We start from the raw sequence: 27,641 nt of genomic DNA on the forward strand, positions 1-27,641 counted from the left end.
CCGCCAAAGCTGCTGCCATATGTTATTATTTTGCAAACTGTATTCCAACTTTAGGAAATTTTATTTAAAACCATTCTTTTTGTATTATAATATAAGATCCACTAAAGATGCTATGAATTTGCCCTTTAGATTAGAGGAACCAGGATTGTGTTTTTGTACAGCAACATTTCTTTTGAAAGCTATTAGCATTAGGAAATCTATGATCATCGATATTTGATCACATGATCTACAGGGTATTTCATGTAACCTTTGCACTTGCACTTTTTGTATTAGGATCATACATGTTTACATAAATCGCCAGGGTCTATATATGAATGATGTACTTGCCCTTACTGTACCAGGATTATTTATGCCTATGAATTTTTATCTATTATCTTGTTGTTTTTTATAACTTTATTATTATGAAGATTGATTTATGACTGTTTTTGCTTATATGGTTGATTTACTTAAACCGAATAAAAGCTTCAATTCAGGCATGCTTTTGTTACCATGGTGGCTGTTCTAACACAGCCTGGCACCACCAGTATTATCTTTTGAAATGTGATACTTCCCCTTTACTCAATTACTTGTGGAAAACTCCAGCATGGGCAGAAACCAGCATCAAAGTACTCATGACCAGTATTCAGGTGAGAACTAGCATTTGCAATGCAATAGGTCTTGCATTTGCAATACTTTAAGCTATTGGCATTGTAAATGACAATACCCTTTATTTATCTCTTTTCAAAACCAATACATAAATTAAAGGCATTGTTATTTACAATGCCAATAGCTCTATCTTTTGCAAATGCGAGACCTATTGCATTGCAAATGCTTGTTTAAATGGCTCTTAATTGGGTAATGTCACTGAAATAGACCCAGAAATAGACCCAGTGCACTCAAGGTCTCTCACAAGGTAATTCCAGCATACTCAAAACATACAATTTCTCGCTGCATATTGTTCACACCTATTACACTAACATAAATCTCATGTCCGACTTCATTACTGTATGTTCATTCCATCAATCAGCATTTATAAAGCGGTGCAAATCACCTGTTAGGATCTCAAGGCGATGGAGTTGCAAGGAGCTTCACAGAGAAAGCACTCAGAAAATGGGGAAGAAGGAGGAGAAAGCAGTAAAACGAGACAAGAGCAGGAGACAGAACTCAGAAATGTGGGACAAAAGGAAGGAGAAAGCAGTGAGAAACGAGGCAAACAAGGCAAAAGCAGGAGAAAAACAGAGGGAAAGGATGGAGAAAGCAGTAATAAAAACAGGGGGAAAAGCAGGATAAAACAGCCAGAAAAACAGGGGGGAAGACGGAGAAAGCAGTAACAAATGAGGCAAAAGCAAGAGAAAGCACTTAGAAAAACAAGAGAGAGGAGGGAAAAAGCAGTAAAAAAACTAGGCAAAAGCAGGAGAAAGCACTCAGAAAAACGGAGGCTAAGGAAGGAGAAAGCAATAAAAAAGAGGCAAAAGCGAGAGAAGGCACTGCGAAAAATGAAGGGAAAGTAAGAGAAAGCCCTGAAAAATTAGGCAAAAGCAGGAAAAAGCATGCAGAAAAATGGGGGAGATGAAGGAGAATGCAGTAAAAACGAGACAAGAGCAGGAAAAAGCACGCAGAAAAACATGGAAAGGATGGAGAAAGCAGTATAAAACGAGGCAAAAGCTGGAGAAAGCACTCCATAAAACAGGGAAAGGAAGAAGAAAGCAGTGAAAAATTAGGCAAAAGCAGGAGAAAGCGCTCAAAAAAATGGGGAGGAAGCAGAGTGGGGCAGCAGCACTGGAGAGCTGGGCTTGCGAATCATCTTTTTACTAAATCGGTCAAGTGCTATCTGGCCCTAAATTTCAGAGCTGAAATAACTGTCATTTTTATACCCAATAGCATCTTTTAAAAATTTGGGACCAGATTTAGAGTTTGGTGGATATGGACGGCACATCAAAAACCAGCTGATTAACAGATCGCCCCCATGGAGATCCATCCATGCTATTTAGACTATGACAGTTTGACAGATGAAAGTCTGTCATTTATCCACAGCCTCCTTACTCTGTTGATGGTGATAAACTCAAAATTTGGCAGAAGGAACAACGGAAAGTCAGTTCCTTATACAGCATATTTAGAATATCATTACCATCTATGGAAGTATCGTGTTTTATCCTCCAAACCTCTGTTGGTGGAAAATGACTATAAATAGCCAAAAACTGCCCAGAACACCTGCACAGCCTACTCTGTTAAGATGTCACTGCCACCTCCCGGATCCGGCACCGCAGGGTAGATCCTCTGCCGAGTGGGCGTGAGACAACAACAATCGTTACTTTATCGTGTCCATTCTATGCCGAAATCCGATGGGGCCAGTATTGACTAGATTTTAGATTGGCTACTGCACCTACGGACATCACACGCCTCTGGTGCAACTTAACTGGTAAAACTAGGCCAATACACCTTATTACCAATTAATTGAGTGCAGATTTATCTTCTTAGTTAGATCCTGAAGAATTGCAGCCAGATCTCTCCCACTATATAGGCAGGAAACATGTTGACCGACTAAATCCTAATGCAACTGCCTGCAACATTACTGTAGACAGTCGCCACACTGTTTTTAATCAGGGTGGAAGGCAAGATCATTAAAATTTGTTTCCCTGATCCTCCTATTTCCTAGTTTTAATTCACATGGTCTACTAGAACCTACGTAAATAACAAAGAGGGTAGAGAGAGTTTTAGGTGGATTCGTTCTCCCTAGTTAATATGCATAAACAATATGTATCCACTCTTATGATAGAGGGGTTTCCCTACTATGCGGTTGTATAGCTTTATTTCGAAATATTTATCATTTCTTAAAAGCATTACAATGTAAAAATAGTTATAAAATATAAACAATTATACAATTCGACCATTAGTACAAACAGGCAGATCAATAGAGGACAATATAAAATATACAGCAATTGTACAAATCAGCCATCTAAAATACATTTATACACATTTAACAATATATCATCCTTAGGGAGAAAAAGAGCACAGCAATAAATGGCTAAAACCAGAGGGATCGGGGTAGATGACTTTACTGGAGGATCATTTTTCTTGCAGATCTTATCCTCCAAACCCATCCCAAAAATTTTGCCAGTCCACAAGCAATGAAGGGGTGCGTGTCTGATCTTAACAACTGTAGGGCCTCCACATGTGACCGGGTGCCCAGCCTCAGGCAAACTATGGTTGGGAGCACCCAGTGTCGGTAAAATACCCCTCACACACCAAAAGGACCCTTGGTGTCATGCTTCATCATTGGGGTCTTCGCACCCCTCTACGGGATGCGGCGTGCTGCGACCTACGATTACGCAGGAGCACTTTATCAATGACTATGTGGGGTGTGTGTGAGGGTTTATGTTTTATGTGCGTGAATGGTGAGGTTATCGACGAGTGATGTTTAACAAGTGCCTGGCTCATGGGATAGACGCAAAAAAGAATTTTAATGGGCCCCCGGGCTGGCGCTGTTAAAAGGGTGAAAGAAATGGAGGTGTAGGATGCAGGACAATGTGCATCACCTCGTGTGTGTGTGTGTCAACATGTTCCGGAGTATGGAACTCCTTCTTTAGGATGGGGTACACAAATCCCCATCTTACTCACGTTTCTCTACTTTAAAAATGTGTTTTATTTACAAAAGTGAGATATGGTGCAGGTTATGCAATGTACCTACAAATGTTAGATATTTTTGTCGCTATAAAGCTGACCTGCAGAAGAAGGGGACAACATTTTTTTTGTGGTGGTCCACTCCTCTGCATCTAAAGGTTCAGTGACCTGTGGGAAAAGATCAAATGGTGCGGGCTTCGATCTCTAGACATGAATGTCATACTATGCGTGAAATCGTGCCTGGCGTGAAAAAAGGAAACTGACAAGACACACAGACACTTAACATAAAACACACACTGTAAAAACTATCACACTTTAAAAGTTAGGTTGGTTGCTCATCAATTGGGCTTCTCGTAGTTGTCATGAATATTAAGGGTTGTAGTTAATGCAGTGAATAGTATAGAAAAAGGCATACTTTCATGAGTTAATTTCAGTGCCTCATGAGCCTCAGGAAACGTAGGGGTCCTCGTGCTGGTTCGCTACCTATGGATAATACATAGTTTAAGCGTTATCAAGTACTTACATTCTCGTAGGTTTGGCAATTTGGGTTCCATTGTTTGTATACTCACGATGCCTAAGAGAAAGTTCCTCCTGACTGCCCCGTACGCGGCTCCGCTGAGAGTGCTTGGTCTGCCGGTAGGGTCTCACGTTTTATACTCATCCTGATTGTCAATTGTCTGTTCAATTAGTAGTTAGCAGGTCGGAAGTGCCCATACTTGGACATTCCGGTGTCCGTATCTGTGTAGCACCTGTGCAAACTGGCCGTGTTGTCTGCCCATGTGCAATGTTGAGACGCGTCTTCGCGCATGCGCATTACGGCTGTGTGGTTAGCCCATGCGAAATGTAGTAACATGTCTACGCGCATGCGTGTCACGGAGGTATCTTTTCTAAGCCTGCGTGGGTCGATACTGATTCAGTATCTGGGATGGCGAGGCAGATCATTATTCTTACGAAGATGTAGTGTGGTGTCCGCTCACCCCCACAGTACTGGTTGTGATATTGCAAAAATATGTGTTGATGATTCAGCCGTGCCGTTTTCACGTATAGGCCCAAACCATGTAAAAAGGGTTCATCTATAAGGACAGTCTCTTGTAATAAAGGTTGGTTAAACTTAGAAATAAAAAGTGTCTGATGTAAACGAGGGTTACATGCACTAAACCAAGGCCATATGTATGCAGATAAAGGCGCATTGCTCACTTTGATTATCCAAGGGTTAGGGCTCATTCCCAATAAGGGTCCAGTATAGCCACGTCGCTGTCTGTTGTGGACCCAGCTTCGCCCTAGATGCAATATTTTATGCAGAGCGCACCGTGGTAGTGACACCGTTGGACCAGAAATATCAGAATGCTCGAAGGGGGAGTTAATGTGGCCAGTCTTGTGGAACAGTTTAAGTGAGTTGGCCCCATGGTATTTCATCATTGAGGCCTCTTACATGGGTGCCCAGCCTGAACACCCAATGCTGTTCTTTCTCAAATAATCCTGCCGCTGATGGCAAGTGCTCTATGATTGTCCACGCAATATCATTGACACAGTGTTACGTTTCTAGGAAATGGGTGACCATCTTGGTGGTGCTTTTCTTGCACCGGATGTTACTTTTATGTTCGTTTAATCATACCTTCATTGCTCTTGTGGTCATGCCTATGTATTCTAGGCCACAGGGACAGGTGATCATGTAAACTACATTTTTACTGTTGCAGTTGGTCAGTCTACGCTGGTCCCACTTCATACCATTGCTGTATGTCAGTTGTTTGCTCTTTTTAGTAAGATGGCAGCTGCCGCATTTGCCACAAGGGTAGTGGCCCTGTATTCCATGTGAGGCGAGTGGCAGTTGCAGGACTTGTTTGGTACGGGTATGGACAAGGATGTCCTTGAGATTTTTCCCTCTTTTGCGTGCGAACAGTGATTTTTCGAATTGTAATGTCCCACATGTGAGGATCCGCCAATGTCTGTTTATAATTTTGGACACTTCGTTGGAGTGTGTACTATATGTAGTTACACATATGGGTCTTGTCTGCTCCGTACTGGATTGTACCTTGTCTTCCAGTAGCGCTTCCCTATTGTTATCCCTAGCCCTTTTCATGGCTGCATTTATGATTCTGTCTGGGTACTGCCTCTTTTGAAGTTTTGTTTTTAGATCAGACGCTTGCGACTTATAAGCGGCCACGTCTGTACAGTTTCTTCTCAAGCAAAGAAACTGGATATATGGTACGTTACTCCGGAGATGTCGGGGATGGAAGCTATCGTACCTGAGTAGGCAGTTTCTTGCCGTGGGCTTGAAGTGGGTCGTTGTTTTTAAGGTTCCCTCTTCGTGGTAAATGTTCAGGTCCAGAAAAAACAGTGATTCCTAAGACACTGAGTGGGTAAACTTCAGATATTGATTTTGGACATTCAGCCACTCCATGAATTGTGTAACCGACAGTGGATCCCCTTGCCAGATGACCAGCACATCATCAATATACCTTTTCCAGGTGATTATGTGCTGTCTGTAGGGGTTGTCGGTGTGGAGAATCTTGTTTGTCTCCATGTGATGGACGTACAGCCCGGCCAGGCTTTTAGCGAAGGTGCTCCCCATGCTGGTCCCATGGCTCTGGAGATAGATGGTGGTATTGAATTCGAATACATTTTTTGTCAGGGCTAGTGCGATGCACTCCAGCACTACTCCTCTCGGTGTCTGGTATTTCCAGTTTGAGGTGTATAGGACTTCCTCAATGATTGCTAGGGTCTCGTCGTGGGGAAGGCTGGTATATAGGCTTTCCGCGTCGAGACTGAGCAAAAGCTGATTGTCTGAGTCAAAAGGAAGTTCCTTTAGTAATTGTAAAACTGCTTTCATGTCCTTAAGGTAGGTATCAGTGGATTGTACTAGAGGGCGAAGGAAGGCATTGGCAAATTTAGAGAGTGGTTCCAGGATAGAACCTATACCCGAGACAATGGGTCTCCCTGGGGGGTTTTCCAGGTTCTTGTGTATTTTGGCAATACAGTAAAAGTATGGGATCCTGGGTGATTTTTGCATTAGGAATTCAGCTTCCTTTTTCGTCAACCAGTCGTGTGCCAGTGCTTCCTCCACCATGCCACCTATCGTGATTCTGAGTGACTATGTGGGGTCCTCTGGTAGGATTTTATAGTTGCGTCTGTCAGATAGTAGTCTAGAGCACTCCTGCTCATATGCTGTCGTGGTTTGGACCACTATTGCTCCTCCCTTGTCGGCGGGTTTGATAATGATCTCACTCTTGGTAGCCAGCTCCCGAATTGCCTTTTGTTCCGCTCGGCTGGTGTTATGGAAACACTCTCGATGTGTCAAGCTGAGTGTCTTCAGTTCACTCATCACAGCCTTCTCGAAGGTGAGAACCTCAATAGGAAGTGAGGTATCGGAGGGCGTAAAAGTGGATTTGGGTCTTAGTCCAGTGTCTGTATTCTTGGGGGTTTCTTTATCATTAAATAAAGTTCGTAGTTTGATTTTACGTACAAACTTGCATTTCGGTATGTAATTTGATAGAGTCAAGTTTGTTGATTGGAACAAAACCTAGACCCTTGTTCAATACAGCCCTTTGGATGGTTGTCAGCTCCCAGGGAGTGATGTTCACTACTAAGTCCCCTTCTTGCTGGTTGATGGGTGGCTTGGGAGTGCTCCCGTCATGCTCCTCGTGTTCATTCTGGGATCCCCCTGTTCTGGGTCTTGCCACATTACTGTGTTGCCCTTCCGATTCCGACTCCTTCGGGGTCCTAGGCGTGACCCTAAAAAAGGCTGATGGTTGTAAAAGCCTGTATCATAGTCTGGGGCCCACTGTTGGAAATCCGGTCCTGCTTGTGGTGGGCCGTAGTGGTAGGGCGTAAAAGGGGCGTGTCCAGGATATTGTGGAAAGAAAGGTTGTGCCTGATATCCCCTCCACCCTCTTTGTCTTGGGTATTGTTGTCCCTGTCGTCTATGGCTGCTCCTCATGGACCTTTGTCTTTGGTTGCCACTGGAATTTGATCCAGATGAACCACAATCTGAGCCATCACTTTCGTTATCACTATTGTTGTTCTTTGAGAGATAGCCTACCTTGGTGTATGGATAGGCTCCCTCTGGTGTGAAGCGATCTTTGCCTTTTTTTAGTTTATTGAACTTGCTCTGTTTAAGAGTGATCTTAAACTCAGACATCTGCTGGTTTAGTTCATCCAGCCTCTTTTTAAGGTCAGACGGTTTTTGATATGTTTTGAGTTGCACTTCAATTGTTTGTATGTCCACCTTTAGTTCCTGTGTAATTATGGCAGCCGTCTTTACTATTAGCACCAACCACTCACATGTGCAGTGCCACGATATCAGTGACCATTCTTTTTTAAATTGCATATCTGACTGGAAGATGAAGGGTTCGTTTTTCACTAGAAGTCCCTGTGGTGCTATCTTGTTTCTCAAGTACTCAGTCAGCAGGGTTGCAGTTCCTGCTAGAAAGCAAGCATCTAATTGTGGACGCTAGAGTGCAGCAGAGGGCGCCAGACGCAACGAGCCACAAACGACGAGCAGTTATGAGGAGAAGGAGGCAAGAGGCGAGAGGCGAGAAAAGCCCCGGCGGTCTGCAGCCTGCGGTTGTTTTGAGAACCGGCTTTGAGAACCGTAGAGACTTGGAGCCTCGGAGCTGGAGCCGCAGCCACAGCCGCAGCCAGAGATGAGAAGCGGTGAGAAGCTCTGAGCACTGCGAGGAGGGGGAGCGCTGAGCCCAGTGCCCAGTGGGGGAGAGCAGTGATTCCGGCGGCCCAGAGCACTGAGCACAGCAAAATGAAGGGATAGTGAGGCTGTCACTGAGTGGGCCATGAGCACCGTGGGTCTTGTCTTGTCCAGCTTTGCTTAGTTTGACTTGCTCGTCCCATCTGAATCAGAAATCAGACTACCGGTTCCAGTCCGTGTTTTCGTGCTCTCGCTCAGGTGCAAGCTCAGGTGCAAGCAAGCTAGCAGGAGCAGCCGGGCAGCAAGCGTGGTAGCCTAGCTCTCCCGATCCACGGTTGCTGCTTGAGGCTGATAGTAACATCTCGGAGCTGCCCTGGAAGTGCCTAGAATTGCCCGGAATTGCCCTGCGCCCATCCGACCGAGGACAAGGAGGAGGGAGTGCTGTCCCAGCCCATAGCTCATGCCCCCGTCGCAGCCTAGCGCGAGGTGGTGAGGCGGTGTGTCACTGCTGAGAATCTCCTGCTTCCACGCGGACTCTAGTCCAGGATCGGCAGGCATCCCCGAGGAAACATGAGTTTGTGCGACAAACGGCTGGTGCAAGTGCCGGCTCGCTGCCGGAGCCAACCCATGGCAGAGGCGAAACAAGTACACCAGTCGGACCGCTTAACCTGTTTGGCCCCTATCATCGCCGACGCCAGCGCTGAAACGGCTGTCTGCTGCGGCGTAAATACCGAACGGCTGCCAGAACTGACGTGCGGCAGCGCTCGCAGAAGCAGCAGTGGAAGTAGCCGAAGCGGCATTGGAGGTGAGCGACTGGACTTTAGTGTTGAGGGGGGGTAGTTGGGACTCGCGAGGACCCGCAGCATAGCAGAGTCCCCCACCGGGTCCCTGCTCACCGGAAGAGTGGCGGCCCGGCTTTAGCGCCCAGGTTCCCTGCTGAATACTGCGGGGGGAAAACCAGCAGATAGGCTCCTAACGAGTCGTGTCCCAGCAGACCCAGGCTGTGGAATCTGTGGTTTCCCACGCATTAGCATAGAGGCACAGTGTCAGCTAGGCGCCCAAGCAGCAGTAGCAGCTCACAGGGCTTGGCATACTGCCCTGCCTTGGCCTCCGTCACCTCGGTCCGCGATTAGTGGGGAGAGCACGGAGAACCAGGGGGAGGCGTGGCGGGCAGGCTGAGAGTCGGAGCGCTGGGGAAACTGCCCGGCGGCAGCGGGAGCTAGGAGCTGGGAGGGGCCAAGCGAGATCACAGTGTTTACAGAGTCCTGTTTAAGATCCACAAAAGAGCGCGTTAAGAGCGCACAAAGAGCGTACGAAGAGGAATTAACAAGGGACACACAGCTCCCACGGAAGATCAGCCATATAAAAGAATGACAAAAAAAGAGAAGAAAAAAGCAACCAGCAATCTGAAAACGGCCATACAAAGTCACCAGCCCTGTGTAAGACTGCACCGAGAAACTTGAGGAGCGCAAAGTCCGCAGCTCAGGACAAGAAGTCCTTTTTGAAATCGCCAACAGGAGGACTCATCACACAATTCTTGGTAAAACCTACGCCCAACCTAGAGAGTACACTAGAGAGGGCAGCGCAACAACGACTTAAGAGCAGTGAGGAGTTGGACAACAGTCCAGGGAGCCAGCCCCTTCTAACGCTGCCAAATACTCAAATACAAAGCGCAATTACAGGGAGCTCAAGCCCAGAAAGAAGACGCTCTTATTCCTGTTCTGGGCTGGGACATCCATCTGGAACAAAAATCAGACACATAAGTGACTCAGTAAGCGTCTGCACCGCACGAGACAGTAGAAAGATAGATCAAGTTACAACAGCCCAAATACACTGTCAGGATCAATCAACTGCGTATTCTCCAGTGTTGAGGGAATCACCTAGAATCAGAGACTCTGGTTTAACAAACTTAGGAGAGTCAGAGCAGTTCCAAAATGCGGGATATTTATCCCCAATATTCCTCCAAAATTTAGAATCTAAGATACAAAGAACATTAGCGCTGACTCCAACCTGCTATAGAAGCTGCCATGAGAACCGATGTACACCTTCTTCTTCACCATGTTCCCAAAGTCAAAAGCTACAGGAGAGTAGCGTCACTCTTGAACAAGGTGCATTCCCTTCTGGAGAAACAGTGCAAAATATGGCCAGATCTCTGCTCTGGCAATCAAAGAAAATGGAGTTACAAATTGATCTCCTAGCAACCATCGCGCAACGCCTAGCGGAGCTGTACAACAAGGCGGACTTTCTGGAGCAAAAGCTTAGTGACATCCAGATCAGTTGTAGAGGCACTTGCACGTGCGCAGCCCTCATGGATACATGGGCAACACTGCCAGAAATTCTTAAAGGTATGGTAGAAGCACTAAAAACGCAATCAGGAACTCCAAGCAACAAGTACAGCTCTAGCCCTGCTTTAATTTTAGAAAACCAGTCAGGTATAGCAGGCAGAGGCAACCCTGTGGATTCAACAACAATCTCCGAGGCACAAGACATTCCGACACTAAACAAATCCTTTAGTAGACCTTCCAGATGCAATTCCAACAGCAGTAACCTGTCCCCGGGAAAGCTTCCAGAACACAATAACGTCAACCAGACAAGGATGGAGAACCAGTTATCAAGGAGAGCTAAGAAAAAGGTAAGGAAACAGGAAAAAAAAGCTAAGACAGCAAAAAAAGCGCCATTTTTTTACCAACTCACTTTCAAACATCACAAAGTACCACAGAGACAAGACGTCTCTTCCCAATCTTTATAAAAAATCAATCCTCAAAGAATTCAACAGGCACAGTTCCACCCTCCCCGGGGAAGGCAGAAGAGAGGGATAGATCCAAACAGTCAAACCCTCACACAAAGTGTGGTTCTGAAATTCTGGACCCTACTGTTATCACGATATCGAGATCCAATACCCGTGCCACAAAATATCAATATCCCATGACGAATTTGGTGTTGACAGACCGATAATGATTAGGACATCATCCCTATGCATTTGCGTCATGATTGGGGGATGCCAACACCCTTAAATCATAGTTTCCGTTCCGAACCCTTAGACTCCATTTTGTGAACGGCATCCATCTTGTGTCTTGCCCTCATGATAAGTCAATTAAGTAAGGCCGAGTCTGATCTAAAAGGACACGTCCACCTTTCCTTGACTTCCCCCTGACCTGTCCCAACTGACTCCATTGCCTCCAGCCAAACCTGTTTAGGCAGCTCCTCGCCCAGTGGCCGAATACGATAGCATCAATGCATAACATACCACAAACCATTCACTACATCCAGATCATGTTTTCTACACACACACACACCTGTCCACGCACCCTGTTTATGGCCAGTTTTATGACTAGGAGGTGCCCTTCTTTATTAGCGTTCCATCGATATCTGATGGGAGTTCCGGGCCTGGCTGGGTAATCTATCACAAACTGGACATCTAAAATGTGGGCTTGCTTACATGACTTCGCTCTTTGTATTATTGTAGAAATATGTTTACAGCCACATCATAAACTCAAGAATTCTTGCTTGCAGCTATTATTTCTGTATATAAGGAGAAGGCTGGTTCTGTAAAAACGAACAGTCTCCTGAGAACACATGACCCGTGCTGTCGTGTTTTTAGGACACCTGTTACTTGGTAGCTGCCAATAAAACTTGATCTCTGACGGTAACTAGAAGACTCCGTGTTTCTGTGGTCCGGAACAAGGGAGAACTCAGAGGTCTTTGGGTGTTATCCCCTGGCACCAACGGGTTCCTAAAAACCCGTTACCTCAGTTGGCGCCCAACTCGGGGCGGTATCAAGCGGCGACGGTCCAAGCCAGATGTTCGTGAGGAGCTTCGTGTGAAAATTCCAGAGGACGGCCAGCCACTTCAGCGACCCCTGTATGTCGACGTGGTTCCGAAGGTCTTTGCTGCGAGGTTCCCCGCGTCCTGACGGCTACGAAGGACTGCTGCCCTGACTATCGCCTTGTTTTGGACCCAGTGATCCTTGGTAGAGCGAAACGATAGACGAGTCTTCTAGCGACGTCACCGATCTTCAAATACTTCAGTTAAGTATAAGTGGAGCGTCTCCCAGTCCTTAGTTTGATCCTTAGTTTTTGGTATCCTTGAGATACGCTTTGATTTGGTACTTGCAAGCCCCAAAGCCGAAGGACTCGTGTATTCACGAGAAATATCGTAATAGATAATCCTTTGAACTTTGAAGCTAGACTAGTGAGCGAAGATGCCTGGTTTTAGCAGACTTGGAAACTTGTTTTGTCTTGGTTGTAGTAAGGACTCCCGATTAGAGGATTCTTGTCCGGTTCCTCCGATTGGAACTCCAACATATGAGCTCTATGTAAAGCACGGCGTAGGTCCTATCACATATAATGAAGTATGGATAAAATACACCCGCAAGGATGGTGTTTTAAAATGGCCCCAATATGGTAGTTTTGACTCAGAAATATTAGATAACCTAGAGGTCAAATTGTTCAAGAAAAAGCCCGGCCGGCGATGTTTGACTCTTTTCGCTTATGGCGCAAAGAAGCCAAACAGAAAGAAATAAAATTAGCAAAAAAGAATAAAAGAGGAATGTCAATGGTGCAAGCTGCCATTTCATACAGGGATAACGAGGAAGAGCAAGAAAACGAACAAATGCTTAGGAGCAAGAAACTAGCAGTAGATAAATGCTACCCGATGTTACCACATAAGGGACAAGGTCAAGAGGAGAGATCCGAGAAAGATCCATTAATGTCCCACTTATTAAGCTCACCTCCACCGTATGCGTTAGATGCTACGGCACCCCCAAAGCGTTTTACTATACCGCGCCCCGGCGCACGTAACACAGCTCTTGCACAAACGCCAGCTACTGTTCAGCTGGTTCCTACTTCGCCGGCGCAGCCTTCTCAAAGGCCGCCGTCTCTGCTACCTACTCCATCTACTTCTACGACTTTGCCTACAGCTCCAACTATTCTCTATGATACTACGTCTGCTACCGCTCCAACTTCCTCTGCTATTGCCTCTAATTCTTCTTTGCCTCAGCATGTCTTTTCCGATGCACTTGCCCTTCCGCAAGGTTCTCCTTCTACTAGACAAAGAGTGACAGGTACCGTCACTGGTCTGCTTTCACCTTTCTTCGGGTCGCCTAAAACGACCCCTAAAACAGAAGATAGACAGTTACGTAGTCAATTGCCTGATTACGAGGAAAGAAAAGTGCTGAATGAACTAGCACGCCAATGGATTACGGATACTGTTAGATATGATGTTCAGTCTGTTATGGAAGTTTTCCGTCAATGGAATGCACCCACTCAGAGACACGTATTCGAAGAGATGTGTGTATATCTGTGCGAAGATGTGAAGACAAATGATCCCAAATGCACAATGGACGAACTATGGCGTACACGCTTTAAGTTCCATGAAGGTATGATTGTAGGTGCAGATGTTGAGAAAGCGATAGAGTTATTGCTCTCTTATAGGAGTAAGGGAAACGTCTCTAGATCCTTGCACGAAGACGACGTATCAGGTGGGAAAAGAGCGATACAGTACCCCATGAGAGAGGTTCCTCCGGTTTGGAGGGAAGGTGATGCGAATGCAAATCCACCAATTCTGCCTCATTTCCAGCGTGTATGGGTACATGTCCCCTGGAAAAGATCCGAAGTTTTAGCACTCAAGCAGACACTGCCTGATCCTCGTAAAAACCCAACTGGGTATTATAAGGAGTTATCGCAAACTGCAAGCTCATGTATAATGAATTTAGCGGATGTAGACATGCTGTTTGGGAACGTTGTTCCACATCCTTTATGGAGCAAAATCCGTCATACGGATCATGACCAGGAACTAGGTGACTCATGGGCAAACATTACCGCTACAGATGCTAGACAAATTGGTGGTTTTAAACCTGAGCCGTTAATAGCTGAACTTCCCGGTAGGATTATCGCGTACATGAAAACAATAATGCCTGAAGTACGCGTAAACTGGGACAAGCTCTCTGCGTGCAAGCAGAAGAAAGATGAGAATGTGTCTGACTTTTTCACGAGATTTGAGGAGACTTTCACCGATCATAGTGGTCAGGATATGGCTACCGAGGGTGGTCAAAGATTGTTTGTAGACAAATTCGTACATAATTTACTTCCTGAACTGTGTAATAAAGTGAAAGATTCAGAGAGTGCTTGGGCTGTCTCTACGTCAGCACAAATTTTAGCAACAGCCCAGTACTATGAAAATAGGCGCAAAGACGAGCTAGATAAGGCAGACAAAAAGACGAAAGATTTAAAAACTAAAGTTCTTCTCCAGCAGGCCTATCCGCCTCGTATGGCTAGTCAGCCCAATTATCAACAACAACAGCAGTATTCGAGAAACGCCCAAGGAAACGAGTTTTCCCATCAGCGTCTTCCGTATGGCCCGAATCAATGTGCGTATTGCAAGGAAGAGGGTCACTTCAAAAGTAATTGTCCGGCTCTTGCGCAACGCTTAAACGGCGTTTCAGGTGTAAGGGGAAGAGGTGTTCAACATGCCCCTAGAGGTAGGAGCCGTGGAAATTTCACCCAGAATACAACTTCTTTTCCGCCTCAGAATTCGATGAACAGCTTTGACCAACAGAATAATGCATCGTCTAGGTCAGCTCAGTACTATGCTGACGACTATTACACCGAACACGAAAATGAGGGTAACGATTGCTAGGACAGCCATGGACAAAGAGAGGGAGTCGTTTCAGTTCCAGTAGATCAGAATGGACCTTATGTCGAGGTAATTATCTCAGGAGTGTCAGAGCCATTTCTGCTGGATACTGGTGCTACAAAAAGTTCTATTATGCACTCGAAACTTCCTGGCGCACCTTTGTCTGGCGAAATGAATGTCTCAGTAGGTTTCTCTGGCGCCCCTGTTAGAAACACGATCTCTAGTCCCATGTCCCTTTCTGTTGGCCCATGCGAATTAGAAGCACCCCTCATTTTGACAACAGGTTGCGGTGAAAATTTGTTAGGTTTGGATTTACTAAAGAGGTTATATGCGACTTTGTACTGTTCCCCCTTGGGAGTACAACTTACTTTAGGTACGAAAGTCATTTCTCCAATGTATTTGTCAAAGGAAAATATTCCAACTGAATTCTCATCACTTCCTGATATACTTTGGGCTAATGGTTCTAATGATGTAGGTCGTTTGGAGATAGCACCGTATGTCATAACTTTGAAAGCCAACGTTAGGTTGCCACGTATTCCCCAATACAAAATATCTAGCGAATGCGAAAAGGCGTTGTTGACGATCGTTTATGATCTGATCGATAAAAATGTCATCGAAGAAACAACAGGTAATGTTTGTAACAGTCCAGTTTTGCCCATCTTAAAACGTACTGATCCTTCACAACCGCCTGTGTACAGGTTCGTGATTGATCTCAGAGAAGTGAATAAGGTAGTTATCCCGCAGTTTCCAGTTGTCCCCGACATTACTGCTTTATTGACAATGGTTCCAGCTTCAGCAGCTTGGTTCTCGGTGATTGACCTGAAGAACGCTTTCTTCAGCATCCCGATTGCTGAGGAGAGTAGAGACATTTTTGGCTTCAATTTAGGAGGACGAAGCTTCCGCTTCAAGTGCGCTCCTCAAGGCTACTGCAAAAGCCCATCAATATTCAGTCAGGCTCTGAAAACACAACTGGACACGATTATTCTACCAGATGGTTCAACTTTGATTCAGTATGTAGACGATCTGCTGATCGCTGCAGACACTGAAGAAATTTGCAAGAAAGCTACGGTATCATTATTACGTCACTTATGTGACATGAAGCACAAAGTCTCTCTTTCCAAACTACAATTTTGTCGACAAGAAGTAACCTACTTAGGTCACATCTTATCGAAGGAGGGAAGGAGACTGACACCAGAAAGAATACAGGCAATTGCAGAACTGAGTGCCCCAAGGACACAGAGAGAGGTTCGGGCCTTCTTGGGCATTACATCGTACTGTAGACAATGGATACCGAATTTCTCACTACTAGCTAAACCCTTGCTGCCACTACTCTGCAAAGACACGCCCAATCCTATGCCCTGGTCTGAAGATTGCCAAACGAGTTTCCACGAGTTGCGTGATGCATTATGTTCGGCTCCTGTGTTGGGAAACCCCAACTACAGTAAGCCTTTTACATTATATGTCCATGAGAAGGAAGGTTGTGCATTATCAGTCTTAACACAACACTTTGGGAACAAACAGCGCCCATGCGCGTATTTTTCCGCAACTCTGGATCCTGTGGCTAAGGCACTACCAAGTTGTCTGAGGGCTACCACCGCAGCAGCTGTCTGCATTCGACAGTCTGCTGGATTAGTCATGAATAATACTCTGATCGTTATGGTTCCGCATGCAGTAGACATTTTGCTAAACAGGACGAAGACACAAAATCTCACTAGCGCTCGACTATCCAGTTACGAACTTACACTGCTAGCGAGTCACATCCACATAAAGAGGTGTGATACACTCAACCCCGCTACGCTATTACCCATCCCGACAGAAACAGACAAAATTGATAACCATGACTGCTGCTTTAGGACAGAAGAAGAGACAAAAGGGAGAGTAGACTTACAGGACACTCCCCTTCCTGAATGCAACGATACTTTATGGGTTGATGGTTCATGTTTCAAATTGCCGAATGGTGATACGACTGCAGCACATGCCGTAACGACATTACACACCATTATAGAGACCGCGCGTATTTCCCACAATTCTGCACAAGCTGCAGAGCTAATTGCACTTACAAGAGCATGTGTGTTGGCGAAAGGAAAGCGAGTGAATGTGTACACTGACAGCCAATACGCCTTTGGTGTGGCTCACAGTTTTGGGAGATTGTGGCGTGAACGTGGGTTCCTGACGTCACATGGTGCAAAGATACAGCATGGTCAGCTAGTTAATGAGCTCCTCGAGTCACTGACCTTGCCACTACAAGTTGCCATTGTGAAATGCAGTGCACACAAAAAGATTCAAGACGATGTTGGCCGCGGGAATGCATTTGCAGACGAGGTTGCGAAAGAGACTGCAAGGAACACGATGAGTCGGATGTATGTTGTAGGTCCCGCTAGATGGATTACTGATGTAGGAATGTGTGAGGACACCATTGAAAGCGTGAAATCTATACAAGCCGAGGCAACTGAGAAAGAGGTGAATGAATGGAGAGAAAGTAAGGGTAGGTTAGATGCGAATGGTTGTTGGGTCGAATTGTCGGAACACCAGCGATGGCTATTACCTAACGCATACGTACTTGCAGTAGTAACGATGGCTCACGGAATTGCGCACATCAGTTCGAGAGGAATATGTAAACTATTGGCCCCAGTATGGCAGAATAGTAATATCCCAAAATATGCAGAGAATGTGGTCAGAAACTGTATGGTGTGTTTGAAGTACAATCCCGGTAGGGGAACCCCAACTCCAGCTGGTCATTTTGCACCTCCTACGTATCCGTTCGAGGTTTTGCAGCTAGATTTCATACACATGGAGAGGTGCAACAACTTAAAATACGTGCTTGTGGTTGTTTGTGCTTTTTCCAGGTGGATAGAAGCGTACCCCCTTAAGGACAATACCGCCTTGTCAACTGCCAAAGCCCTTGTCAAAGAGTTCTTCCCTAGATTTGGTATGCCTAGAATTGTCTGGAGTGATAACGGAAGTGAATTCGTAGGACGCGTGATGAAGAGAGTGTGTGAGTGTCTAGGCATACACCAAAAGTTCCACTCTGCAAACCACCCCCAATCAGCTGGATTAGTAGAGTGCTACAATGGCACGTTAAAGCTCAAATTAGCCAAGATCCAAGCCTGTACAGGTCTTAAATGGCCTGACGCCTTGCCTCTAGCACTCTTGTCAACCAGAATGACCGTCCATTCCAGATTAGGACTTAGCCCCCATGAGATAGTGTTTGGCCGCCCAGCCAACGTCTGGGGCGTGCCAAGGCCAAAGAAACTCAGCGAAATAGAGCACCCCGTACTGCTTGACTATTTGTGCGAATTAACAACTAAATTGCGTGTTTTACACCAACAGGTTCACAGTTCCTCTCCGCCAGCCTCTGACGATCCAGGTCACTCCATCGAACCCGGCACGTGGGTCTTGGTGCGGAATTTCCAGCGCACAAACAACGGACAGCCGAGGTGGACCGTACCGTACCTGGTACTTCTTTCCACGAGATCAGCCGTTCGGGTGGAAGGCAAAAAGAACTGGGTGCACGGGACCCATTGTAAACGGGTCCCTCTACCCCTCCCATACGACTGGTGGGTCAATAAAGGACTTGCCGACTCTGAGACAGAATCCATACCTCGCTTCATCCCTTTCAGCGATGCACGTTTGAAAGAAACTGGTACCGAAAAGGAGAGTGATCATATTTTACAAGGACTTGTGCCACCGTCTATGCAGTTGGACACTACCGAACCTGAGACATTGTTTGAAGACCACACCGTACCTGGGAAACGACGATACAATCTAAGGTCTAGACAAAGAGACTAATAAAAGGCAAACTAATGTGAATTTCCTTTCCCCTAAGAACTATTTTTGATTTTTCAGCTCTCTCGCCCAGGGAACTTGCTCATTTTTTGATTTTCGAACCGCCATCCGGTTCTGCTGCTAGGGTCGCGGTTGAAGTCTGGGGAGTGCAACTGGGGACGTTTAGGTCAACGGTTCTGGTTGGTCCACGGGAGTTACCCCGGACTGAACAGAGCGCACTCCCTGGCAGAATCAATCTACCACCGCGGGCAGCAACTAGAGGATGGAGTTTCCTAGGGTAAAGAGACCTATCAGATTCACGAACTTTGAAAGACAATTATGCACGATACTGTCCAAAAGAAGATTCCTGATAATATGTGTTTTAATGCTGTGTAGCATAGCGATGTTCTTGACTGGTTATGCTCTATTCGTATTTCAAGTTTCCTTGTTTTCAAATGACACTCGGCCAACGCCACCTCCCACTCTCTCTCCGCACTCCTTTCACCCTCTACCTGAACACGAGTCTGCCAGAAGACTCGAATTTGTAAATAACTCATTCATTCAACTTCTACACCAACACCAGTCCATAATGAACACATCGAACTGTTGGATATGCGGACTCATGCCACACACAACTGATAAGGGTATCCCATACTTTATCCTGCCATTCAGTTATTATAGTTCTCTGTGGGCTTTCCAGACCATGTTCCTATTCGCCCTAGAACCATACCCGACCCGTTCCACTGAGAGCGATTCCAGTAACAAGGCACTAGTGGCAGGGATAAGAAATATGAGTAGGGAGTTCGACACTTATCTTGCGATCCCAAAAGATGAACTCAGTCCCTACACTCGTTGGAACGTAACTAAATATGGGGTTTACCTGAGTAAGAGCCAGGCAGCAAAGAAATCCCGCCCAGTTTGGATAGTACCCCACCGAGGTCACTTATGTTTACAAGGTATCGGTAGGGATCCCAAAGCACAATTAGGAAAAAGCATATGCACGGAAACATATGTGTTCGCTTCCCGAACTTCCCCTATACTCTTAGCAGCCAAAGGCACGTATTTCGTCTGCCACGACCAAGCCTACACATGGTTGCCCCCTGACTTCTCAGGTACATGTTTTATCTCATTTCTGCTGCCTCCCACCTACACGGCCAGAGCAGATTGCCATCGGACAAGGACAGCTAGGGGTGTCGTGAGTAAAGACGACACCGCGGGTCAGGAATTCGCTGACTTTACAAAGGGTTTTCTGCCATTTTGGGGGCCTATGGTGAACAGCAGGAATATTCGTCAATTAGCAAGGATAGTTGAATCCACCGTGATTGAAACGGCCGGAGCCCTTGGCAATTTAACAACCGAGCTTCAGTCGGATCGACTTATGACCCTTCAGAACCGAGTTGCCCTAGATATCATACTCGCCGATCGTGGTGGTGTGTGTAGAGTGATCCAATCCAGTTGTTGCATTTTCATCCCTGATAATGCGCCGACAGTGTACCAGGCCATCTCTAAGCTACATGAAATATCTGGTTCCCTTCACGTAGAAAAAGGGGACTGGTCCTTGCTAGGGTGGTTCTGGGAACTGATTACTGCCTGGGGATGGAAAACACTGATCTTCATTGGGATGATCTTAGCGCTTCTGTTTATGTTCTGCCTGTGTGTACAGTGCGCTCCTGCACTATGTGGCCTCTGTGCTACCCCATGTGTACGGAAGCCTGTGTCAAGGGACGAACTGAGCAACAGAATGATGCTACAGCAGCATCTCCACGAATTTCTTCATACAGATTTAGACTCAGATTAACATGAGTTATTGCCTTTTATGAGGGCAAAAGGAGGGTCTGTGGTTCTGAAATTCTGGACCCTACTGTTATCACGATATCGAGATCCAATACCCGTGCCACAAAATATCAATATCCCATGACGAATTTGGTGTCGACAGACCGATAATGATTAGGACATCATCCCTATGCATTTGCGTCATGATTGGGGGATGCCAACACCCTTAAATCATAGTTTCCGTTCCGAACCCTTAGACTCCATTTTGTGAACAGCATCCATCTTGTGTCTTGCCCTCATGATAAGTCAATTAAGTAAGGCCGAGTCTGATCTAAAAGGACACGTCCACCTTTCCTTGACTTCCCCCTGACCTGTCCCAACTGACTCCATTGCCTCCAGCCAAACCTGTTTGGGCAGCTCCTCGCCCAGTGGCCGAATACGATAGCATCAATGCATAACATACCACAAACCATTCACTACATCCAGATCATGTTTTCTACACACACACACCTGTCCACGCACCCTGTTTATGGCCAGTTTTATGACTAGGAGGTGCCCTTCTTTATTAGCGTTCCATCGATATCTGATGGGAGTTCCGGGCCTGGCTGGGTAATCTATCACAAACTGGACATCTAAAATGTGGGCTTGCTTACATGACTTTGCTCTTTGTATTATTGTAGAAATATGTTTACAGCCACATCATAAACTCAAGAATTCTTGCTTGCAGCTATTATTTCTGTATATAAGGAGAAGGCTGGTTCTGTAAAAACGAACAGTCTCCTGAGAACACATGACCCGTGCTGTCGTGTTTTTAGGACACCTGTTACTTGGTAGCTGCCAATAAAACTTGATCTCTGACGGTAACTAGAAGACTCCGTGTTTCTGTGGTCCGGAACAAGGGAGAACTCAGAGGTCTTCGGGTGTTATCCCCTGGCACCAACGGGTTCCTAAAAACCCGTTACCTCAGTAGGACACTGAAAGCCCAACAGGCACAGTAATTAGAGTCCTATCACCCCCAGACATGTACAAGAAAAAGAGAGAGCAAAGAAGTTCTGAGGATGCACGAAAGGACCTAGCCTCCGGGCCGGAGGCTTGTATCAATAAGGGATACCTTGCCCCAAGTGGGCAGAAAATGAGCGAACAATCAGAACAGCCGACTCAAAGTTTGGCGCAGCAGCAGGCCTTAGGCCAATGGACCCTAGGCACTAGACACAATGCAAGCAACAGTGAAGGAGAACCAAATGCCCAGGGCTATACAAATCAATGCAGCAAACTAACGCACGAGGTGATCCTAACCCCTAGATACCAAATCAAAGGCAAGCATGATATTCTAAACAGGGGAAACATACTCAGACTCTTCAAGCATATTCCGTCTCTCATGGAAATACAATCAAAAGACCTAGTTTGGGTTAAATTCATAAGTTTAACCAGCGATTCCCATGGAGAATTAACCTCGATCGGACTAAGCCGACACGCCCAAGTGGGGCTCACAACTGAGGAAACAGCAAAAATGGCTGACTGGGGGATTGATATAGCATTCCCCATACCGGAGAAATACCCACATGTATTAGCGGTAAATTCGCCAACAAAGGAGATTTTTTCGGTATTAAAGGGGACGGCAGTCAAACAAACAGGGATAAGCGCGGCAAGGGAACAGAGTCTCCTCAATGCCTATAACATAATAAGCTCAGCAGAGCAAATGGCTGTGTTCCCCATTGTTCCAAATCACTCTGCAAGTCAAAACAAGCTGAGGGGTCCAGAAGACGTGAGCCCGCGACAGCATACCCAACAGTATTAAGGGTCACGGCATTTTGAATAAGAACCGAAAAGGGGGGAATAGCACGCGCCTGTCAATTGTATCATGGAACGTCGCAGGGCTAAAAAGAATGCTCAATTGCAAAGCAGCATGCTCATATCTACGAGAAAACGACATACTTTGTCTACAAGAGACTTGGGCCACTGAACCTCTAATTCTCTCAGGTTTCTATGAAGTTCACACTGCTGCAATAAAAAGTAATATTTTCGGGAGAGCAGCAGGTGGGCTCTCAATTTACATCAATCACAACCGCAAATTAGAAGTAAACTCAATAGAAACTAACTCTGCTAATCTCCAGGCAGTTTTGATCTCCGGTCTTAAAAGTAATAACAGCGCAATCCGTCTGTTGATAATCAACTGTTACATAAATCCCGCCACAAAGCAAAAAAAGCAAGTTATAAAACTATTATCTGAAAAAATTGACACTTGGATAAACAAACATTGTTCCCATCTCCCAATCATCGCAGGGGACATGAACATCAGGGGTCTAGGAGATGATATAAGGTACAGACCTAGTGCAACAGAAGTGGTGCCCCTACATCGGCTGCTGAATAAGCATAACATGTTCTCCACTCAGGTTCCCAAGAAGGCAGTGGACTCTCAATGGCTGCCCTTGCCCACATTCAAGAACAAGTCAACAATTGACTACATCTTTATCGTTGAGAAATTGGTATCTTTCTTTAAAGACTTCGAGGTGGGAGATAGAGAGGAAAGTGATCACAAGCCACTGAGGGTCACATTCGACATAAAGGGGAAAACTGCAAAACACCCCGGAACTCTGGGAACCTCAACCGAGGAAGAGCATCATACATTATTGAACAGAATAAAATGGACCATAAAACTAAGTCCAGTTCTCATGGAATGGGTCACCCATAAAGAGCAGTGCCAATCTTTGGCTTCCCCCCTGGAGCACTGGAAGGATCTACTGGAGGAACTCAAATTGGTTCTAGGACAGGACAGGGGTAACCGGAAAGCTCAAGGCCTACACCCGCAAAACCACCCACTACAATTAAACCCCAGGGACTTAGATCAAACAAAACGAAGACTAACAAAGGCATTGAAGGCGAGAAGAAAAGGAGAGACAAATCACCTCAGTGCGGAAATAAAAGTGCTACGAAGTGAACATAGGAAAAAAATATGGGAACTTCGGAGAAAGAAAATTGAGGCGGAGTGTTTGAAAATATTTAACATGCTCAAAGAATAAGGCCAGTCTCGACTTTGGAGATACATCAGTAAACTAAGCCACAATGGCCAAAGTAAAGAAAATGGGGTGGCAGCAGTGGAGTGGGTCAAGTATGCACTACAATTGTACACAACAGATCTGGAAAGGAAGGCTAAGCAAGAACAACAAAATCTACTAGACAAAGAAGAAGAAGACACGTGCTCGATTATTAACACAAAAGAGATAATCATCCTGATCAAGAAAATTAGGTCAGATGGTGCACCGGGCCCCAATGGAGTGCCAGAGGCAGTATTCAAAGTGGCTTACAGATTCTGGGCAGATCAGCTAACCCCTCTCTTCAAGCATGCCTTTGAAACGGCCTCCATTCCATCATCGTGGAAAGGTTCAATTCTATTTCCTATATACAAAAAAGGAGACCGCACAAAACCTGAAAATTATCGGCTAGTGGCCCTGTTAGATATCGAGGCAAAGGCGTATGCTAGAGTGTTGCTGAAGGAACTGGAAAGCTGGGCAGAAGAGAACAACATCCTTCCTTTTTTCCAAACAGGATTCAGACCACAATGTTCCACAGTAGACAACATCATAGCACTGGGATACCTGTCCAGACGGGCGATCCAGCCCGCTCAACCTCCTTTGTTTTGCTGTTTTGTAGATTATAGTGCAGCATTCGACCAGGTAGACCGTGGCACACTATGGAGAAAACTTACCAACTGGGGTATACCCCAAAAGCTGCTAAAGGCAATAAGATCTCTATACGAAGGGACCTGGGTAAGGATCAAGACTAGTCAAACGTCACTGACCAACAAGGTCCACACTAACAGCGGTCTTAAACAAGGGTGCGTTCTTGCACCTCTCCTTTTCAACATCTATACATCCGACCTGGGTCAAGCACTGGAGGGGGCAAACTTAGTCATTCCAAAGATGGGGAACGTGAGGCTGCAAATTCTTCAATATGCCGACGATCTTGTAATTTTGGATCATACCAGGATTGGCTTGCAGAAAGCCTTAGATGCGCTATACAGCTTCAATCAAAAGAACAACCTACCGGTAAACCAGGACAAGACCAAAATCCTCATCTTTGGAAAGTACCATCGAAAACAGACAGCTCAATGGCGCCTAGGGGATCAGCAAATTAGATCTTGCAAAAATTACAACTACTTGGGTCTCAGGCTCACGGAAGGGGCAAAATCAACTGCTCATTTGAAATATCTAAGAAATAAAGGTGCGGGGATCATTTGCAGCTTGAGAAATCTCAATCGAAAATTACATAGCCCATTCACGGAACCCATCCTGAAAGTCCTAAAAGCAAAAACAGTGCCCTCAATTAATTACGGCCACCTAACCTTTCCCGGCGCCTTTGACAATTTCTACATGAGCTTTCAATCTTCCATATACAAGAAAGTGCTGGCAATCCCACGACAGGCCAGGAGAGCCAGAGTAAGGCTGGAGCTGGGACTCTCTCGCCCAGACATCTCTTGCCTGGGGGATACAATAAAATACTACATCAGCACTTTGAGAGCTCCAGCAACAGCCTTGAAAGCTCAAATTAAAACAATCTTTGAAGAAAATGGTTAACCATGGCAAGCACAATTGACAGGAGCTATTCAATCGCTAGAAATAGAGGAGCAAAACCTGGTCAATATTAACATTTCAATTGCCGCATGGAAAAAAGCAGTGAACAGACAGGTGAAGCACATTTCATTCGCGAGAGATCTGGAAAGTCTGCACAACCATCCAAATCTTTCAACACTGGATGCCTCTTACAAAGTGGGAAAAGCACAGCCTTATTTTGAGCAAGCACTATCAGTTCAAGTTCGAAAAAAGATCACTTATATGAGGCTCTTAGCATTCCCCATTGTGGAGTTCAATCAAAGTTGGGCCCGTGCGGACAAATTAGTAGCATGCAGACTTTGTGACTACCATCAGGAATCCTGTTATCATTTGCTGTGTTGCTGCCCAAAGCTAGCCAGTGAGAGGCATCGCTTGGTCATCCCAATCTGCAGAGCTCAGGGCCTCAAGCGATGCAGCGAAATCTCGGACTTGTGCTTTTCGTCCACCGAAAGTCAAATAGCAGCACGGCTGGGGAAATGTACAGACCTAATCCGTGCAGGACTGACACCAAATGCTGTGCCGCAGAAATAAATCTGTAGGACTGGAAGCAGGGGAGAGGTGGACAAACCTCCGTCTTAAAAATGAACGCTCTTTGTTCTAAAACAGTATTACCAGAACATGATACTGTAACGAATGTTTTAGGTCAAATAAGACTGTGGCAATAATCAGGGGTTTTAACCTATTTGGTTTTTAGATAATTATTTTAGAATGTTAGCATATTGTAATGATTTTAATTAATCGAACAATAAAAGCTGTTTTCATGTTTTCATACTCCGTCATTAGCAGTCCATGAAGGGCCGCCTTGATTTGTGTTCTCCTTAAGTTTGTCAATTCGTCCCAGTCAGCCACACTGGGTCCCGGTTCTGTGCTGCTTAGACCCTCAAAAGGGTTGAGTGCCGTCAGGATTCGGTCTATTTCTTCCTCTCCAAAGGTGAGACGCTTGAGAAGAAACTGTACAGACGTGGCCGCTTATAAGTTGCAAGCATCTGACCTAAAAACAAAACTTCAAAAGAGGCAGTACCCAGACAGAATCATAAATGCAGCCATGAAAAGGGCTAGGAATAACAATAGGAAAGTGCTACTGGAAGACAAGGTACAATCCAGTACAGAGCAGACAAGACCCATATGTGTAACTACATATAGTACACACTCCAACAAAGTGTCCAAAATCACAAACAGACATTGGCGGATCCTCAAATGCGGGACATTACAATTCGAAAAACCACTGTTCGCGCACAAAATAGGGAAAAATCTCAAGGACATCCTTGTCCATACCCGTCCGAAACAAGTCCAGCAACTGCCACTCCCCTCACATGGAATACAGGGCCACTACCCTTGTGGCAACTGCGGCAGCTGCCATCTTACTAAAAAGAGCAAACAACTGACATTCAGCAATGGTACGAAGACTTACCAACTGCAACAGTAAAAATGTAGTTTACATGATCACCTGTCTCTGTGGCCTAGAATACATAGGCATGACCACAAGAGCAATGAAGGTACGATTAAACGAACATAAATGTAACAACCGGTGCAAGAAAAGCACCACCAAGATGGCCACCCATTTCCTAGAAAAGCAAAACAGTGTCAATGATAATGCGTGGACAATCATAGAGCAATTGCCATCAGAGGCAGGATTATTTGAGAAAGAACAGTGTTGGGTGTTCAGGCTGGGCACCCACTAAGAGGCCTCAATGATGAAAAACCATGGGGCCAACTCACTTAAACTGTTCCACAAGACTGATCACATTAACTCCCCCTTCGAGGATTCTGATATTTCTGGTCCAACGGTGTCACTACCACGGTGCGCTCTGCATAAAATATTGCATCTAGGGCGAAGCTGGGTCCACAACAGACAGCGACGTGGCTATAATGGACCCTTATTGGGAATGAGCCCTAACCCTTGGATAATCAAAGTGAGCAATGCGCCTTTATCTGCATACATATGGCCTTGGTTTAGTGCTTGTAACCCTCGTTTACATCAGACACTTTTTATTTCTAAATTTAACCAACCTTTATTACAAGAGACTGTCCTCATAGATGAACCCTTTTTACACCGTTTGGGCCTATACGTGAAAACGGCACGGCTGAATCATTAACACATATTTTTGCTATATCACAACCAGTACTGTGGGGGTGAGCGGGCACCACACTACATCTTCGTAAGAATAATGATCTGCCACGCTATCCCCGATACTGAATCAGTACCGACCCACGCAGGCTTAGAAAAGAGACCTCCGTGACACGCATGCGCGTAGACACGTTACTACATTTCCCATGGGCTAACCACACAGCCGTAATGCGCATGCGCGAAGACGCGTCTCAACATTGCACATGGGCAGACAACACGGCCAGTCTGCACAGGTGCTACACAGATACGGACACCGGAAGGTCCAAGTATGGGCACTTCCGACCTGCTAACTACTAATTGAACAGACAATTGACAATCAGGATGAGTATAAAACGTGAGACCCTACCGGCAGACCAAGCACTCTCAGCGGAGCCGCGTACGGGGCAGTCAGGAGGAACATTCTCTTAGGCATCGTGAGTATACAAACAATGGAACCCAGATTGCCAAACCTACGACAATGTAAGTACTTGAGAACGCTTAAACTATGTAT

Source organism: Lissotriton helveticus, chromosome 2_1 (genome assembly GCF_964261635.1).
Source record: "Lissotriton helveticus chromosome 2_1, aLisHel1.1, whole genome shotgun sequence".
In the NCBI taxonomy this organism is placed as follows: Eukaryota; Metazoa; Chordata; class Amphibia; order Caudata; family Salamandridae; genus Lissotriton; species Lissotriton helveticus.